Below are 12,049 nucleotides of genomic sequence, written 5' to 3'. Positions count from 1 at the left end.
AAATGATTTGGAGATATTTTGAAAGGAAAGTATCAATGCTATTGTGAAAGTATTTCTCACTTACTAGTATGATCATGATTGTGAAAGGTATTTAATTTCTCAAATATTGATTCACATTGGTGAAATGTTTTCTCATTCATGTTGAATTGTGTTTAAGAAGCTATTCTATATTTTGATCTCAAAAATGTTATTGGTATTGATCATTGTTTTTCCTATGTTATACTGATATTTGAGTTTTATCAATTTTGTTGGGATTTAGACTTAGCACTGAGAGGGCTTTGAGGTGGAGTCTCAAATAATGTAGTCTCTAGTAGAAACCTCTACTCCCAAACTATGTGCCCCCGAATGATTGTCTAAAGTGACATAGCCAGTGGATCCACTTTAGCAAATGATGATATATACAAATTCTACCTTGGCAAGTAAACTTCCCTTCTTTCTGTATGAGAGATATACCGAATTCCATGATATAGCTCTCAGAGTGGCATTGTCGGGTTAAGCTAATATCCCACAAAATTACTATGTTTCTTCAAAGCTTTTCTCATGTCTCTTATTTCAATGTTTTAACCATATTTCATGTTTTACATGTCATTTCTTCTTTCAGTTTTCAAATGTTCAAAGAATGATCATACCTACAGGTTTTAAGTAATTCATGCTATCATGTCTATGTTTATGCATATTACCCCATACTTAGTACATTCCATGAACTAATGAATACTTTTACCTACATTGTTTCAGTAATGTAGGGTGACGCTCCTACCTCCCATACTTGTGGCTAGTTGATTTCGTTGACCTTGAATATTGGTGAGTCCTCATGTTCCGAGGATTGAGATATTGCTTCATGCCATTTCCGTTTTCATAATTTGTATGTGATGTGTGGATTACATCCCAATCAATTTCCTTACGATGTAATAGATGGCTTATTGAGACTTATGTTAGACTTCCGCTTTGTCAAACTCTTTAGAATTATGAAATGCTTTCATTTGAACTCTTGACTTCTATTATCTTGTATGATGTATTCTAAGTGGCCTATACATCATGTTACACCTAGGGTGTACTTTGGGTCGTGACATCTATAGTATGACCCGCTGCAAATGCATGTCTATTTATGATACCCAGAGATAGATTATAGTACAAAGTCTAATTTTTTTCTTTGATATATTATTCCTATTTTAAGTCCTATTGTTGATATAGTTGTCTGCATAAAGATATAAACATTACTTATCCTAGTTTCAAAATACAAACAAATGAAGTCTAAGTCTAATAGCATCTTATTTGTTGTATTCGTTTCCTAGCAGAAGTGCACAAAAAGGGCAGGGAAAAATTGAATATGTACAGATTATAGTAATTTGAGCAGAGTATTTATTAGCATGATCTAGGGAGCAAATTCCTTTAATTGAAACCCAATTTGAAGAGCGCAAAATTGAAATTTACAAAGTTAAGACAACCTGAGTCCTACTCACACATAATTCCAAAGTGAATTTTGTTTTGTAATGTTGGTGATGTAGTCGGTGGGTTTGAAAGACTCATTGACAGATGTGCTCCACCTTTGCTTCATGCGTTACATTTTTCATAACCCTTTTTCTCTCTCTCTCTTACTTGTCCTTTGTACTACATCACCTTTTAGGTCTTTTTGTACTTCTGTTTTCTTCTAGTTTTAGATAGTTAAAAGCTTGATTTACTATACTCTTCTTGTTCTTTGTGTACTCTTCTTGTTAAAAGCTTGGTTTACTGTACTCTTCTTGTTCTTTGTGTGCTATGAGAAAAGGGAATGGATGCACTGGCTTGTGCTTCTGTGTCTGAGGAGGAGCGCAACAAAAGACTTTTTGAAGATAGTAATGAGCTGCTTCAGATGCCCCCTTCTTCTAAAGAGGAGCTTCTGGAGAAACTTGATGTGAGAGCCTTTTCTTTTTTCTTTCCATCTGTTTATCTGCTTCAACCTATGAAATAAAAAGTGCATAGCGAACAAGGGGCCTCAATTTGTCTATGAGATTCTGAAACATTTTTTTGCTTTTTCCCCATTGCGATTAAAGCATTAATGCAAATATGGTGTTGCTTCAACACTGTTATTTGTAACTTGTTTAATTTCCTTATAACTAACTTCCTAAACTAGTTTGAAATTTATTTCCGTTATTTGGTTACCGTTCTATAGAAAGGTTTAGTTATTTAATCGATTTACTACATGAATTTTCAACTTATCAGTGGGGGAGGGGTGATTCCTACCTTGTAAAAATGATCCTCTTTTGTGTATGTAGTGTAGATTAATCATGATTTTCATGAGATTCTAATAAGCACCCCTATTGAGTAAATATATTTGGTTTATGCCTCTTATAAGAAATGATCTTTAACTAGGGGTGATTATCTGAATCTCACCAGATGCAAATCATGATCGATCAACACCATATACACAGAAAAGGATCATTTTCTACAAGGTAGGAATCAACCTCCCCCGCCACTGATAAATTGAAAATTCAGGTAGTAAATCAATTAAACAACAAAACCTTTCCATAGAACGGTAACCAAATAATAATAATAAATTTCAAACCAGTTTATGAAGTCAGTTATAAAGAATATAAACAAGTTGCAAATAACAGCGTTGAAGCAATGCACATTTGCATAGAAGCTTTAATCGCAGTGGGAGAAAAAAAACAAAAAAAATGTTTCAGAATCTCATAGACAAATTGAGGCCCCTTGATCGATATATACTTTTTATTTCATAGGTCTAAGCAAATAAACATATGGAAAGATAAAAGAAAAGGTCCGCACATCAAGTTTCTCCAAAAGCTCCTCTTTAGAATAAGGGGGCATCTGAAGCAACTCATTACCATCTTCAAAACGTCTTTTGTTGCACTCTTCCTCCTGAGACACAGAAGCACGAGCTAGGGCATCCATTTCCTTTTCTCACAGCACAGAAAAAACAAGAAGAGCACTGCAAACCCAACTTTTAAGTCTCTAAAACAAAGAACAAAATGGAAGTACAAAAAGACCTAAAAGGTGATGTAGTAGAAAGGACAAGTAAGAGAGAGAGAAAGAAAAGAGGGATTATAAGGCGAATGTAATGCATGTACCAAAGGCAGAACACATCTGTCAATGAGTCTTTCAAAACCCACTGACTACATCACCAATGTTACAAAACAAAATTTACTTTGTAATTGTGTATGAGTAGGACTGAGATTGTCTTAACTTTGTAAATTTCAGGTTTGCCCTCTTAAAATTGGATTTCAATTAAAGGAATTTGCTCTAAGGGCATGCTAATAAATACTTTGCTTACATTACTGTCATTTGTACACATTCAATTCTTCCCTACCCTTTTTGGGCACTTCTGCTAGAAAATGAATACAACCAATAAGATATTCTAAGTCTTAGACTTCATTCGTTTTATTTTGAAATTAGGATAAGTGATGTTTATGGCTTTATGCTAGCAACTATATCAACATTAGGACTTATAATAGGAATAGTATATCAAAGAAGAAAATTAGACTTTGTACTATAATCAATCTCTGGGTATCAGAAATAGACATGCATTTGCAACAGGTCTTACTACAGATTATATAGTGGAATGCATTGTTAGTCCATGTCATCGAAACTATTATAGACTATGGAAATAAACTTTGAGTATGTGAATAAAATATTTATTTCTAAAAACAGAACAGGAAGGGAAAACCTGAGTAAATCAAATATGTTGCCACCTAGAACCTAGGGGGTGTAATACCTTGGATTTTGGAAAAGGAAGAAAATGACTTTTTGGACTGTAGTTTGGTTCTACGGTTACCATCTACGGACTGTAGAAGCTTCTACGGGTTGTAGATGGTAATCATAGGAAGTTGGAAAAATAAATTTCTAAAATCAAGTCCTAATATCCCTTTTTACGATTCACTAGAATGGCCCGTCATTCATGTATGAGTCATAGATAGGTCTCGTAGGTAGATCCCAGAATTAGTGAAATTTTAAGGCCAAAGTTATATGGTTGGTGTCTACGGTTCGTAAATGGCTCTATGATCCATAGACAGTGTCCGTCAAAATTTGGTCAAAATTAGGGTCTCTGATCATTTCCACAGTTGAACATGACAGTCCGTGGAAAGACCAAACCGTAGAGAGGGTCAATAGTTATTCTTTTAGAGGCTTTTAATTCTTTTCCCTAATTGGTTAATGTATAAGTTGGGTCATTTTGGTCACAATCTTAAGCAATATAAATACCCCGTAAGTCCTAAAACTACCCCTTTTCAATCATTCACCTAAACTCCCAATTCCCTCCCCTAATTCTCTTAAGACTAAGGAAAAAGAGGAAGAACTAAGGTTCATCCAAGTCTCCAATCCTCCGTTCTTTGTGGCCTTTCAGAATCAAGGTATGTTAGTATGCACCTATGATTCCTTTCCTCCATAAGGTTCTAAAATCTCCAATTTTACAAGATGAGATTCTCAATTCAAAGTTAGAGTTTTATTCAATCTTCATGAGTTTTTTTCAATTATGATCCAATTGATTGTTTTCTATCTTTTTAGGCATGAATTGAAGTAATTATACGTTTTAGAGTTGAATTCACATGAACCCATGCATGATCCATGAATTTTAGATTATGAACACATGATTAAGCTAATGGACTATGAAAGATAAATTTATAAAGTTATGCATGTTCTTCCTATGGAATTGATATAATTAATTAAGTTTACTTTGAGAGTAAAGCATCGATGTTGTTGTTGTTGTTGGGAAAGGTCATTCTCACATATAGGATTCATAAGTTGAAAGGTTGTTTCACCTAAGCTGAATCAAGATTAAGGAGCTATTCTAAATGGATATAAGATGAATATGATTAATGACTATTCCATGGGATATATACTTAGCACTGAGAGAATATTGAGATGGAAGTTCTTCCGTTAGTAGAGGATGAGCTCTAGTTGCAATAACCTTATTTTATAACTATGTGTCAACATAGGATTGTCTTAGATATACATTAGCTAGTGGATCCACCTTAACTCAAGTTTTTGGTTCTTACCTTTGCAATTAAGGACATCTCTTTTCGGTGTGGGATAGACACCGGATTCCATATGGTAGCTCACATGGTCTATGTCGATTATATGGTAAACTTCCCACAAAAATGAATTAAGTTTACTTTCTAAAGTATCTCTCAAGTGTTTTAAAAATGTTTAGCTTCCATTGACCATGGTTATGACTTATGTTTTCTAACATTTTATCTTATGATTTAGCTTGGTCATCACATATCATGTAAAGTCCTTTTTAGCATGATTACATAACTATTATGCATTGCTATCATACTTAGTACATTTCATATATTAATGCATACTTGTGCCTACATTATTTCACTAATGTAAAGTCCAACGCTTCTACCTCCCATACTCGTGGCTAGTTGATCCTTTTGGGCTTTTCAATATTGGTGAGCCCTCATGTTCCGAAGACCGAGACTCTTTTATTGCTTTCTGTATTTCAGTTTCAGACTTTGTATGTGATGTATAGGTTGCATCCCAATCACTTTCCTTATAATGTATTAGATGGCTATTAAGACTGATGATAGACTTTCGCTTTTGTCAAACTCTTTTGATTTACGTAATGCTATATCTTGAAATCTTTATTTCCATTATCTGGTATAATGTATGCTAAGTGTCTTGTGTAGGGCCTTTTGGGGTTCTATACGTTATGTTATGCCTAGGGTCTACTTTGGGTCGTGACAGGGGATCCCATGTATTAAATGATCTTAAAGGGTTAAGGAACAAATCCTCGGCTCCTGTTCAGAGACGAACTTAGTTGGCCAGTTCAACCAAAACCACTTATTTGAGTTTGGAATATGTATAAATCAATAAAATTAAGTATTTTTAAAGTAGACACGCACATATAATAAACTTACTGATAAAGATGTCAAAGGGAACCCAACTAATGTCATTTCTCACAGTACATCGACAAATGAGTAATGGATCTGTAATTAAAGCAATGTCAAATATCCAGATGTACATGCTTAAATATACAAATGAGAAAATAACCATTAGTAACATAGGGTGCCCGTCTTTGCTTATGTATGAACCTAATAAGGTACTTGTTCAGAAAAAGAGAAATGTTTATTGCCCTTCTCAGTTGACTGTACCCGTCGAAGGCACAATAGTCCTGCCAAGAACTAATACTAGTACAAGCAGAGCTAGAATAGAGTGATTTTCATAGGTTATGTCTCACACCAAAGTTCTCTTCCCATCCTGAAGCCTGCCAGGTTTTTGTTCAACAACATAAAAGCTTGCTCACACTAGAAACTGCACAAGTGAAGCCCCATAAACCTCAACAAGGTCATCATACATGACATTGCTGAAATTATTAATGAACATAGCTTGAGCTTTCTTATATGTATTTCATTCTTTCTGAAGCATTATAGGTGCAACATAATTGCATGTTAGCAAAACCCTAAGAAATCACACCAAGTTTAGTTCATTCAGATTCTTGTACAACTTTAGCATTCCTAGTAGTTAAAAGCATACAACTTTCAAACAAAACTATGAGGTGCATCATCTTGTGAATCCAATGAAATTAACCTGACGATTTTGAATCTTTCGCTTTATCATCATATATCCAGGATTCTGCATTTGAGATCTACTCTCTATTAGTATAAAGCTTAGAGACATTGGCTTTAAGGTCATTCTGTTGTAGTCACTCAACAATTTTACCTAGTGTAGACATAGCATCCCAGTATCTGGTCTAGAGAATCCCTAACATATTATCCCACCTACAGATACGAGACACATTCAAAAAATTTAAAAAGGTTGGGGATGAATTATGTGAACTACAACTCAAATGGACAGATTTGGGTGTTTGTGAAAGATCCAGTGCAGGTGGGAGTAGTATCTGATACTAACCAGCAACTTACTTTACATATTATATTACATGATGGTTAATAGTTAATGACTACTATTGTATATGCCAAATGCTCTGTTGAAGAAAGGTTAGAATTATGGAATGACTTGTATAGCATTAGCAATAATCATATTATGCCTTGGCTGGTGGGGGTGGGGGATTTTTAATGCAATACTGGGAGAGGAAGAAAAAATAGGGTGTGTTCCTATGTACCCTTGAGAATATGAAGATTTTGCACTATGTATTAACTCATGTGAACTAGTAGATATACACTTCACTGGAAGCCCATTCACTTGGTGGAATGGGAGAGCTGATGAAGAGTGCATTTTCAAGAGATTAGACAGGGTGGTCACTAATCAAGCTTTGTAAGATTTGGTTGGCAACATGGAGATTCAGCACCTAGCAAGGACTGACTTTGGTCATGCCCCTTTACTAGTGACTTGTGGAGGAACTGTTCATACCTATCCAAAACCTTTCAGGTTTTTGAAATTCTGGACAGAAAAAGCTGAGTTTAAATAAGTAGTGAAGGAGATCTGGAAGGAGGAATATTCTGAGGTTGTTTTCATTCAATGGAAGTTGAAGCAAAAGAGGAACAAATTGGCACTTTCAAAGTGGAGCAGGGAAGTTTTGGAGATATTTTCAAGCAAAGGAGTTCTGGAGGCAAAAGGCTAGCATTTAATGGTATACTGAAGAGTTCAAGAATACTAAATTCTTTCACTGTTTAGTGAAGGGAAGGAGGAAGAGATTAACCTTAAAGAGAATGCTGAAATCTGATGGGCTCTCGACAGAAGGAGAACATGAAATTGCTACTAGGGCAATAAACTTTTTCCAAAACCAGTTCACAGAAGAGGGGGCCACTAATAATTTATCTCTATTACAACATATTTATACTTAGGTGTCAGATGAAGATAATATCATATTAAATGTCATTCCTAGGGAAGAAGAGATCAAAAGAGTAGTTTTTCAATTTAATGGGGATAGTGTTTGTGGACCTGATGGCTTCACTGGGCATTTCTACTAAGGGTATTGGGATATTGTTGGGACCGCCATTGTAAATATTGTTCAGGACTTTTTTCAGGGTAACTCATTACCTAAATCAATTACTCACACTATTTTGGTCTTATTGCCTTAAAAGGATCACTTCCAAACCTTTTCTAACTTAAGGCCAATTAGTCTACGTAATTTCATTAATAAGGTGATCTCCAGAACACTGCATGACAGGATAGAAGGTATATTTGCTAGGTTGATTTATCAAAATTAGTATGGGTTTGTGAAAGGGAGAAATATCTCGAAAAATGTGTTGACGTCACAAGAAACAATTTATGATATTGGTAAAAGAGGGAGCCAGCTAATGCAGTCATTAACTTGGATATGGCTAAGGCATATAATAGGGTGAATTGGAGTTTTTTGGTGGAGGTGCTGTCAAAGATGAGTTTCAATAATGTTGTGGTGGATATGATTTGGAGACTAATTGCCAACAACGGGTACTTCATCCTCATCAATGGAAAGGCCCAAGGTTTCTTTCATTCTAAAAGAGGGGTGAAGCAGGGAGACCTTTTATCTCCTGCATTATTTATTATTGCTGCTGAAGTACTCACCTTGGCTCTAAACCAGTTGTTCTTTAAAGAGGATTATGTTAACTATGGGTTGCCTAAGTGGAGTGATAAGTTGAATCACCTTGCTTATGTAGATGATACTATTATTTTTATAACAATCGAAAGGAAGTCATTATTGCAAATAATGAAAGTACTGAAGGAATATGAAGAGCAATCAAGCTAGAAGATTAACAAAGATAAAAGTTTGTTTATATATGTTTTAAAAAGTAGTTCATACTCATGTGATCTGGTTGAGGATGTTACGAGTTTAAAAAGAGGATGCTTCCATTTGATGTATCTAGGATGCCCTATTGATGAGGGAAAAACTCATTTTACTGAGTTAATGAGGAAAAATACGGAATAAATTGTTGATGTGGAAGCGTAAGCTACTCTCTTTTGGTGGCAAGGAAATGTTGATAAACAATGTACTACAAAGTATCCCCATTTACTTGCTACCAATACTCACACCTCCTAAGTGTGTGATTAAAGATATTCATAGGTGTTTTGAAAAGTTACCTTGGAATTCCAAAGATGTTGGCAAAGCAAAACATTGGGTGGCTTGGGATGATATATGTTTACCCAAAGGTGAAGGAGGTCCTGATTTTAGATCACTATGGGATATGTCCAAAGCTTTATTTGCAAAACTATGGTGGAATTTCAGGACAAAGAATTCTCTATGGTCCAATTTCATGTGGAAAAAATATTGTAAAAGGAAAAGACCTCAAGTTGTCGAATGGAGGGGAGGCTCACAAGTTTGGAAGATGATGTTAATGGCTAGGAACTGGTTAGATCAGGAAATTTAGTGGGAACCTAGAGGGGGTCATGCTAGCTTATGGTATGATAATTGGACATAACTAGGTGCTTTACACTATATTTTACCTATAAGTCATGTCCCTAACATCAACATGGAAGAGGTTAGTCACATCAGAAGTGAGGGAAGGTGGAATGTAGATATGATGACTGATATATTCAATGAGGAAGTCTCTTCTCACATTGAGTCTATGATGAGAGATTATCAAATGTCAGAAGAGAAAGATTAGCCTTAGTGGATTCCTAATAGTAAGGGGAGGTTCACTGTTGGAAGTGCATGGGACATTATCAGAAGTAGGAAGGAACCTTTTAGAGGCATACTGCTCATTTGGGAAAAGTGAATTCCCTTGAAGATGACTTTCTTATTATGGAGAATATGACTTAAGATAATACCTATAGGAGAAGTATTAATAAGATATAGGATTACAGACTATGTGGAATGTTGTTGATGTGCTACTGAGACTCAAGAATCATTCAATCACTTATTTATAACCTAACCTCATTCTAATTATCTATGGAAGACACATTTGTTGGGGCTGCTGGAATACATGGCCCTTTTATTCAGCTCAGGTAAACTATTTATAAGTGGTGGGAAGAAGATACTGGAGAAAAACTGATACCACTATACATGGCAATTCTAGTATTCATCATTTGGAAAATATGGAAAAAGAGGAATGTGATTAAACATGGAGGAAGAATGACCAAAATCAATGGAGGTAGAGATTAACCGAAATATATTTATGATGGCCAAAAATAGATATCCTTGTTTAGAAGGAATGCCTCATAATTGGCTAGCAATAGTACAATTCCTGGAAAATTACACTCCAGTGATCATCAGCAAAACAGTAAGATGGATGCAACCAAGGATGGGACGCTACAAGTGTAATACTGATGAGTCTAGCAAGGTCAATGCTGAAATCAGTTCCAAGGCTTATTGTATCAGAATTGCACAGGGTGAATTTGTATATGCTAAGGCTAAAAGCTTTACTTTATGCTCTGCTGTGGAGGCTGAAGTAAAAGTATTTAAGTGCGGATTAATGCATTGTCTGAGGCACAACTATACACCTTTGGTTATGGAAATCGATTCCATACTAATACCGATGAAGTGTGGGAAGTTTCTTGGAATATATCAGTTGATATTGCGGGTATGAAATCAACACGACTAAATAGAGAAGTTTCAATAGTCTATACATTCAGAGAAGGAAATCAGCTAGCAAATTTTTTCATTAACTTGATTGCTAATTTTGCAGGTATAAAGTCTGTAAAATAAAATCAAATACAGGAGTTGCCAACACAAGCTAGAATAATACTACAAATGGACAAAAATGGGGTGCCAAGCATCAGAATTAAGGAAGGCCAAAACAACAACCATCAGTCTGGAATGACAATTTGACACATCAGGATCAAAATAATTGATATAACTAAAGGCATGAAAACAAATAACAGTAGGGATTCTTAAACCTATTGTAAAATTTTTGGAGCAAAGAAACAAAACCTTGTATGAAGTTTGTAAGGATCTTCCTTGGTTTGAGGCAGTGGTATCTGCTACTTGAAGCTCAGCCTGCACAAATTAGGACAATGTTCTATATAAACTTTAGTAAAAAGTCGATCTAAGTGTACAATTTGTAAGATTGGTCTTATCTCAAGGAGCAATGGTCGAAGAAGTTGGTGGAGCTGAAGAAGTCTTCATTGATGTTGAGTCCATGGAGTTCGTGAGAGTTTTGAATACTTCTGAGGATTTCTCTCAAGCCCGGCAACGTTACAACACCACATCGACTCGATGACGATCAGCCGGAGCTGTGAAAGCTGCCTCAGGCCAGTCGAGGAGCTCGAATCGATCTGCGATTTAGGGTTACGGTATCTTCATCTCTAGAGATTGAAAGATGCATAGTCTAGTTTACTTTTTTGTTTTCTGTTCGTTTCATTTTGTTCTTTTTTTGGCTTAGGTCTATTGAACCTAAGTGGATGATACCTTCTTGTTTTATTAATAAAAGGGTTGACACCCATATTTTAACCCAAAGAAAAGCACGAGGGCATAAATCATCGAAAATCAAATTACTAAATTAGATTAGGGTTAATTGTATTGAAGTTTGATTTACTTTCAAGCATATGCTTGAATTGTTTATTGTACAGAAAAGGGTCAAAATCGCCCCTGAACTATGCGAAATAGACTACTTATACTCTCTATTACATTTTGGGATCAAAAATACCCCCGCAGTTATCCTAGGAGACCACAAATACCCTCAAGAGTTAACACCCCAATTTTTTAGTGGCGTGGAAAGCCACATGGGACTAATCCCTCCACCTAAGCATTGCCAACTAAGATTCACTACAAAAGAACTTGACTTTTCAAAATCCCAAAATATTGCCACTAAAGGTTATGAGTGATTTTTAGTGGCGATTAAGGCTCCAACAACCATCTGCTAGTAAAACCTATTTTTTCAACAACAAAATATGATAATTAATTTTCGATTGCGACCTAATTTTCTAAAATAAATAACTTGCAATATCCATATTAAAAACATCCAATATTATTACGAAAAATAATCAAAATTACTTCTCGATTCAAATCTCCTACTATATATATATAATGCATCATTGTACATTTTATACATTTACATATGACATAAAAATAAAACATATAGTGTCTTCAAACTCCTACTTAATCGATATCATATTTGGTTTTTTAAAAACAATGAAGAAAAAAACACAAAATTAGAATTTAATGTTAAAAACTTTTAGTGACGATTTTCTGGGCTTTTGTGGCGACTGTTGTTGCCGCTAAAGGTCTAGTTCTTTT

The 12,049-nt window shown here is 35.1% G+C and overlaps 1 long non-coding RNA gene across 1 annotated transcript; it reads right to left on the bottom strand.

Annotated features, from left to right (window-relative positions):
- Positions 1 to 5,912: 5,912 nt before the first annotated feature.
- LOC125875268 (uncharacterized) lies at positions 5,913 to 11,229 on the bottom strand. Its single transcript, XR_007447358.1, has 2 exons — positions 10,745 to 11,229; positions 5,913 to 6,249 (listed from the first exon to the last, which is right to left on the bottom strand). It is a non-coding gene; the product is annotated as an uncharacterized LOC125875268 (long non-coding RNA).
- Between the last annotated feature and the right edge of the window lie 820 nt (positions 11,230 to 12,049).

Source organism: Solanum stenotomum, chromosome 8 (assembly GCF_019186545.1).
Source record: "Solanum stenotomum isolate F172 chromosome 8, ASM1918654v1, whole genome shotgun sequence".
Classification (NCBI taxonomy): Eukaryota; Viridiplantae; Streptophyta; class Magnoliopsida; order Solanales; family Solanaceae; genus Solanum; species Solanum stenotomum.
This window is presented reverse-complemented; position numbering and strand designations above follow the sequence as displayed.